This window comes from Cornus florida, unplaced genomic scaffold (genome assembly GCF_030987335.1).
Source record: "Cornus florida cultivar Cherokee Brave unplaced genomic scaffold, ASM3098733v1 CherokeeBrave_3.0.0_Hap2_Chr10, whole genome shotgun sequence".
Lineage (NCBI taxonomy): Eukaryota > Viridiplantae > Streptophyta > Magnoliopsida > Cornales > Cornaceae > Cornus > Cornus florida.
The window spans coordinates 87,890,124-87,897,877 of NW_026775580.1; the positions used below are offsets into that span (position 1 = coordinate 87,890,124).

General features: G+C 39.3%; 1 non-coding gene across 1 annotated transcript; it reads left to right on the forward strand.

The window, feature by feature from the left end:
- Positions 1 to 2,653: 2,653 nt before the first annotated feature.
- On the forward strand, positions 2,654 to 2,760 carry LOC132280371 (small nucleolar RNA R71). Its single transcript, XR_009471565.1, has one exon. It is a non-coding gene; the product is annotated as a small nucleolar RNA R71 (small nucleolar RNA).
- Positions 2,761 to 7,754: the final 4,994 nt, after the last annotated feature.

The window sequence follows — 7,754 nt, forward strand, 5'->3', positions numbered from 1 at the left end:
GTACCCCGAGTAACCATCTAGGAAGCAATAGTATTGTTACCCAGCCAATCTTTCCAAGATTTGGTCAATGAAAGGCAATGGAAAATGGTCCTTCCTAGTGGCAGAATTCAGCTTTCGGTAATCTATACAAACACGCCATGAAGTGGCGGTGCGTTTCGAAATAAGATCACCCTTAGCATTTTCAACAACTGTGATTCCCGACTTTTTAGGAACCACTTGAGTTGGACTAACCCACTTGGAATCAGAGATAGGATAAATGATTCCCGCATCTAGAAGTTTCACAACCTCCTTCATGACCACTTCCTTCATATTTGGGTTCAATCTCCTTTGAGCATCCCTAAATGGCTTTTCATCCTCTTCCATGTGTATGCGATGCATACAAATAGAAGGGTCAATGCCTTTTAAGTCAGCCACACTCCATCCAATGGCTTCTTTGTTCGCTTTAAGCACTTCCAAAAGATCATTCTCTTGGTCATTTTCAAGATTGGAAGCAATGATGACCGGAAGAGTCTCTTTTGGGCCTAAGAAGGCGTATTTCAGATTTGATGGAAGGGTCTTAAGCTCCAGAATAGGAGGAGAGATGAGAGATGGAACTGGTGGAGTACTAGAGAGTGAAGGAAGAGGTTCTTTCTTGCTTTTCCAAGGTGGGTAATCCAAAGCGGCCACAGAGTCCATTAAAGCATTCACCTCACTTATGGATCCTTCTATGTCAAAACCACAACTTTCAAACATCTCGCAAAGGCACGCCTCAAGAGGGTCCTTAGATAAAATAGAGGGAAGAGTCTCCTCAATGGTTTCATCCAAGACATCTACTAGGAAACACTCGTCTTCATATGTGGGATGTTGACTTGCATTGAATACATTAAGCTTAACCATCATGTTGCCAAAAGAGATGTCCATAATGCCGGATCTACAATTAATGGTGGCATTGGCAGTGGCAAGGAATGGCCTTCCTAGGATGACTGGAATGTGATTGGTGAGATTAGGGACTGGCTCAGTATCTAGTACCACAAAATCAACCGGGAAATAAAATTTATCAACCTTAATTAGAATATCCTCAACAATCCCCCTTGGTTTCTTAATTGATCTATCGGCTAGTTGGATTACTACCGATGTTGGCTTCAAGTCCCCTAACCCTAACTGCAAGTAAACAGAGTATGGAATGAGATTGATACTTGCACCTAAATCAAGGAGAGCTCTACGAACTTCTTGGTTTCCAATAACACAAGAAATAGTCGGAGCACCTGGATCCTTGAACTTAGGAGGAGTGTTAGAAAGAATGATGGAACTCACTTGTTCTGTTAAAAGCACTTTCTTAAGGTCCCTTCCCTTGCTCTTCCTCTTTTGTGTGCACAAGTCCTTCAAGAACTTTGCATATGGTGGAATTTGCCTAATTGCATCTAGAAGAGGAAGATTGATTTTCACTTGTTTAAACACTTCCATCATATCATGAATTTTTCCTTCTTGTCTCCCAAATGATGAAGTCTCTCTCAAAGCTTGAGGAAATGGAGCTTTTGGCTCATAAGGCTTCTCTAATTGGGGAGATGATGATGAAGATAATGGAATGTCCTTTTTGGAACCACTAGCATCCAAGGAAATTGGAATAGAATTTGGAATGGGATGGATGCAACCACTTGGTTGTGCCAATTCATTATCCTCCTTTGGTACCTCTACCTTATTATCCACTTTCCTACCACTCCTCAAGGTAGTAATTGCTTGAACTTGCTCATTTCCAGAAAATTCTGATGAAGGACTTGCTTGCGCCATAAATTGCCCTTTAGGATTGGTCTCAGTTTGACTAGGCAACTTACCTTTCTCTCTCACATTTAAAGAATTAGCTAATTGCCCAATTTGAGCTTCAAGCTTTGCAATTGATTGAGAGTGAGAATGAAACAGTTGATTATCTTTTTGAAGATTACCTAAAGCCTGCAAGACTTTGTCCTCAAAAGCTGAACTTTTAGGAGGCGCTTGATTTGGATTAGAGTAAGATTGAGAATTTGATGCTTGAGGATGAGAGTATTGATTCACATTCTGAGGATAGAATGAAGGACGGTAACCTTGAGAATTCTGATTTTGATTTTGGAGATGTGGGGGAACATACTTTGCTTGGTAACCTTGATTTTGAGGAGGGTTTGCACCATCTCCTTGATTTCTCCATGCAAAGTTTGGATGATTTTTCCACCCCGGATTGTAAGTATTGGAATAAGGGTTGTTCCCTTGATGAATGAAAGCAGCATTTGCTTGTTCTTGAGACTCACTTGGTATAATTTGTCCAAGAGGGCAATTTGAAGTATGGTGAGTGTAACTAGAACAAGTCATGCACATTTCATTGGAATGGTGAGGATATGATTGAGTTGCCGGACCTTGATTCAAAAGGAATGTATCAAACCTTTGAGTAAGATTTTTGACCTCAGCGGCAATTTCCATGGAAGAGTCTATTTGATTTATAGCTTTCTTTCCTCCCATATGTGCTAGGTGACTACCCCTAGAAGATGAAGATCTATGCATTGAGTTTTCACTCATTTTTTCGAAAAGTTGCCAAATTTCATCTTCATTTCTTTCAATGTAGCTTCCGCCACAAGAAGCATCAACAATGCCCTTATTGGCATCGGATAAACTTGAAAAGAAACATTGAACTAATTGCCACTTAGGAATGTCATGATGTGGACACTTCCGTAGCAAGTCATTCAAACGTTCCCATGCTTCATGAAGGGGTTCTCCTTCTTGTTGTTTAAATTCACGAATGGAAGTTCTCATGGCATCAGTTCGACTTGCGGGGTAATACTTTTTTAAGAACTCTTGTTGCAATTGTGCCCAAGAGGTGATTGTATTTGGCCGCAAGTTGTTGAACCAATATTTAGCTTTATCCCGAAGAGTGAAAGGGAAAAGCTTCATTTTTAGGACTTCTTCCGGAACATCCGTGATTTTCACGGTGGAACAAACTTCCAAGAACTCATCTAAATGTTTATAAGGCTCTTCATTGCTCAACCCATAGAAAAGGGGGCACATGTTAATGGTGGAAGCCTTAATCTCATAATGATGAGCACGAAAATTTGGCAATTGAATGCAAGTAGGTGCATTATATTGATTTGGAGTGTAACGATCCCTAAGGACCATTGGAGGATTGAGAGGATTGAGAGGAGGATATGGCATTTGACCTTGTTGATGATATGCCATTTGACCTTGTTGAGGGTATGCCATTTGAACATATTGTTGTTGTTGCTCACCAATTGGGGGAACAACATTTGGCCTTGGCATCCCTAGATTAGGTTGTTGCACCGCATGATTAACTGGTTGTGGCATTCCCAAGGGTGGATGCACACCTTGAGGATCCACAATATGAACTTGTGGTGGGTGGTGCACACCATTATGATCCACATGACCAAGATCTACAACGGGATCTTCAATTGGATCTTCCATTAAAGGTGATGGAAGATCAAAATTTAAAAGATTAAGATGACTATCCCTAGTACTACTTCTTAAACGCCGAAGAAAAATTTCGAGATTTTGATTTACAGGAGCAAGAGGACGATTAAGTGATCTACGACCATGCATGCACTAGAACAAGTCAACACACCAACATTTCAAAATTTCAACCTCCACATACGATGTTCCCAAACTCCTCAATAATATCAATGCACTTAAAACAAATAAATGCCTCCACACGGGCCGATGCCTTCTACAAGAAGGTATGCTTGGACTTAAAAATAAAACAATTCAATTTAAGCCTCCACTTGGGCTGTCCAAAGCATGCAAATTGGTATACAATTAAAGTACTAAAATTAAAGAGAACTTACAGATGGTCCTTAAGCAACTTCAAATTTTTTTTTTAATTGCTTCTAAGTCCAGCGTTTGCTCCACTTTGCTTCAAGTACCTAATTGACAAATCAAATAAAAAAAAAATTAAAAATTAAAATGACTTAAAAGTAGACAATCAACAAAGAACTAATGTTTAATTCAATTCTTCAAAACCGTTAGATCCCCGGCAACGGCGCCAAAACTATGGTGCGACCGAGCGTGTGCACAAAATAATGCACAACACTTTAGGTTTAGAAATAATGTCAAGTGGGCACCATATTTTAAAATTTATAAAACCACTAAACACTTATACTATGGAGTATGAAGTGAGCAGGGATCGTCCCAAGAGATCTAAACAATTATAGGTTTTCCAGAATTGAATTATACTTTAGTGCTTCTGTGATTGCCAAAAGGGTTTTGTTTGTGATTAAAACTAATTTTAAACTAAATGATTGCAATAAAGAAATAGAGTTTAAGAGATTGGAAAGAGACTTAGGGTGTAGGATTCACCACTAAGCACATTCCCTAACTCACTCACTTTCAACTAATTGGGGAAATAATACTATGTAATCTATATGTGGCTAACAAGAGCAATGAAAAGTGTAAACCATCAATTTCAAGCATGAATCAACTACCTAATGACAATTAAACTAAGTGTAGTGCAATTCACCCATTCAAAGCATGATTTATCAATCCAAGTTACAAATTTAACACACATTAATCTAGAAGATAATGCAATTGTGACAAAAAGTATGGAATTCAAACATAAGTATGGATGGTCTACTTACCTAATAATTGAATTGCAATTAAATTAATTAAACTTAAATTAAACTAATTAAACATGAATTTAAAACTAATTAAACAACAAATTAACCTAAACATGTAGTACCATCCATCAAATGTAAGCATTTTTTTATCAATTTGAAACACAATTACAACTAAGCAATACCATGCATAGCCATCACAAGAATCAATTAACAAAGAATTCATGTGTAAAATTTGTTTATCAATCAACCACACATAAGACAATATGAGATTAATACAGATAATCAATTGGAAGAATTTAATTCATAATATTCAAGACTATACACTAATTACATAAATTAATCCCCAAAAAGTATGAAAAGAGAGAGAGAATAGGTTACATGCTTAGGGTTTATCCAACCCTAAGTAGAAGAATCAGCCACTCATGGTTGATGGAGTCGAAGACAGGACAATCCCCATCATCTGCTTCATCTTCTCTGAACTTTTCTTCCAAACCCTAGCCTGTTCTTCTTTTTCCCTTTCTTCGCGTGTTTTTCCAGAGAGAAAATACGATACTACGATACAGAAAAAAAATTAAATAAAATTCTTTTTCTCTTTTTTTTTCTCTAATAATCTTTACTTAAATAAAAACTAAAACTAACCCTAATCTAATGGCTCACTGGGCCTTAAGTAACAATCTCATTAAAGCCCAACAGTTCCCAAAATGAGCCCAAAAATTAAATAAAAACTGTAATGTTGCTAAGTCCTGGGGGATCGATCCCCCACCCTGAGGATCGATCCCCCCAGAGTTGACAAATTCCTTTAAGCCTTATTCAGCTCCATTTTTGTCCCGGGCTATTTGGTTTGCTTCTCCATCTTTGGGAACATCATCAAAGGCCCGAAATTGACCGCTTTGTGCCCTTGTCTGAAAATCTTTGCTTAACTCCAAAAAGGCTTAATTGGACCGTTCTTAGCTCATTTTAACTTTATTGCCCTGAAATACACATAAACATAAATTAGGACTAAAACATAAAATTAAGATAGATGCAAAGACTAAAATACCTTAGCTTAGGTGCTGAAATGTGCAACATTTAAGCACTTATCAATTACCGTTCCCCTTTTCAGCTGACTGGTTAGTAGAGTCTTTATCACCCCGTTTCTCACCACGGGCCTGTCTGATGTCCACAGTCAACTGATACTGTTGTAGAGCGGCGTTTACCACCTGAGCGTAGGTAGTATAGGCTGAACTACCTGTAATAGCTCTCTTGATAGACCACATCAGTCCCTTAACGAAACTGTTACGCTTCTTCTCCTCTGTATCCACCTCCTCTGGTGCAAAGAGAGACAAACGTGTGAATTGCTGCTCATACTCCGCCACTGTCATATTTTCCTGTTGCAGATTTAGAAACTCAGTCTTCATAGCTGCCCTGACTGCATAGGGAAAATATTTCTCCTCAAAGCGAGCACTGAACTCATCATAAGTCAATGTCATCCTCTCCTCTGGGGTGGTAACTGACTCCCACCACTGTAGTGCATCCCCAACTAACTTGAAAGTAGCAAGCATCTGCTTCTGAACCTCCGTGCACTGAACCAAACGAAGATGACGCTCAATGTCCTGTTTTCACTGGTGAGCTGTTCTCGCATTGGTGGAGCTTGAGAACATAGGTGGACTCCCCTTTGTGAAAGAGCTCCTAGCCTTTCCCCAAGAATTCGTCTGAACCACTGGTGCTGGTACAGGTGCCTGCTGAACCTATGGTTGGTTCCGAAGTACAGCTGTTACCCTAGCCTCTATAGCCCAAGCAACAAGGTCATTGAGATGTGGAGGAATCTCTGGATCTCTGACCTGACCCTGAGTCTGTTGAACTTCCTCCTGCTCCTCCTGAAACCCTGGCATTTGCTGGTCTTCTTCCATTTGCCGACGTTGTAGACGTTCCTGCTGTCTACGTGCCGCTCTCCTCTGTCGACTGTTCATGTTCTGTCCTCTTCCAGTGTTAACCATGCTGTTAACATAGAAAGACAAACATCAGTACGAGTTTAAACGAACCGTAAAAGAATTCAACAAATCCTAAACATAAGCTCTATATAAAAAAAAAATGCTACGCGGAAGTCTTAATACGAAACGTCCTAGAGACACTTGAACCAGGAGTGCTCTGATACCAACTGTGATACCCCTCGGATCCGAGACACGGGTTGATCAGGCCCAGGCCCAAACCCGAGGGAATATCAAACAATTAAAGTATTTTAAAACGAACACAGACGACAAAAACCAATAAAGATAGAATAAAACTGAAAGAAATAATAATAATAAAATCCTCCATGTGTAATTGAAAATGTAAAACTCCAATCCTCCAAAACTTCAAAGTTACAACTTGGGAATCCACTGATGGACCCCTAACTAAAAATTTAACTGAGACTGAAATTGAAAAATAGATAATACTAGAAGCATCGGGGAAAGTCCTACGAAATCCGATGAAAGTGAGACTGTCCTTGACAAGCACAATCAAGCTCTAAGGCTGGAACTGTCCTGTACCTGAAAAGAATAATAAAGGGGTGGGTCAGACCCACGAGCAAGTTCTAATCTAACTGCAATCCATACAGTGACCCGATACGCAGATACACCGTAGACACCTCACAATATCTATCTAGTCCATACGTATAAATATATCCACACTAAGGGACATTCACTAGTCTATAATAGGGGTCTCAACCTGAATAGAAAGCAACATGCGAATACGCACCCAAAGGTGGGCATGAGTACCTAGACCTAACAGGGTACACCTCAACCTATTATAACCAGCTACGCATCCACTGCATATACGCACCCTAACCAACGAGTCTGAGACTCAAGCTCAACTCGTGGTACCATAAACATATATATAAAGTCCGTCCAAATCCAGGGTATGCAGTTCAACTATTTATTAAACTGACATACAATAAACCAACTAGTTAGTCACTCAACTTATTCAGTTGATATGACATAACTACCATCCGTTAATCTAGGAAGTCATCCAACTTGGTTAGAGCTGATCTGACTTAATCACAATTAGGATTCGATATCTTTCAATCCATTCCGTTAATCCATTAGGTTAGGTTTATGCGTTTTGAGCTAAACCGACCCTAGTATGTCACCGTCCCATACCGGTACATACAATCCTCCATATCCAGGTAAATTACAACATATATAACAGTTTAATAATTTATAGACCCAAGAA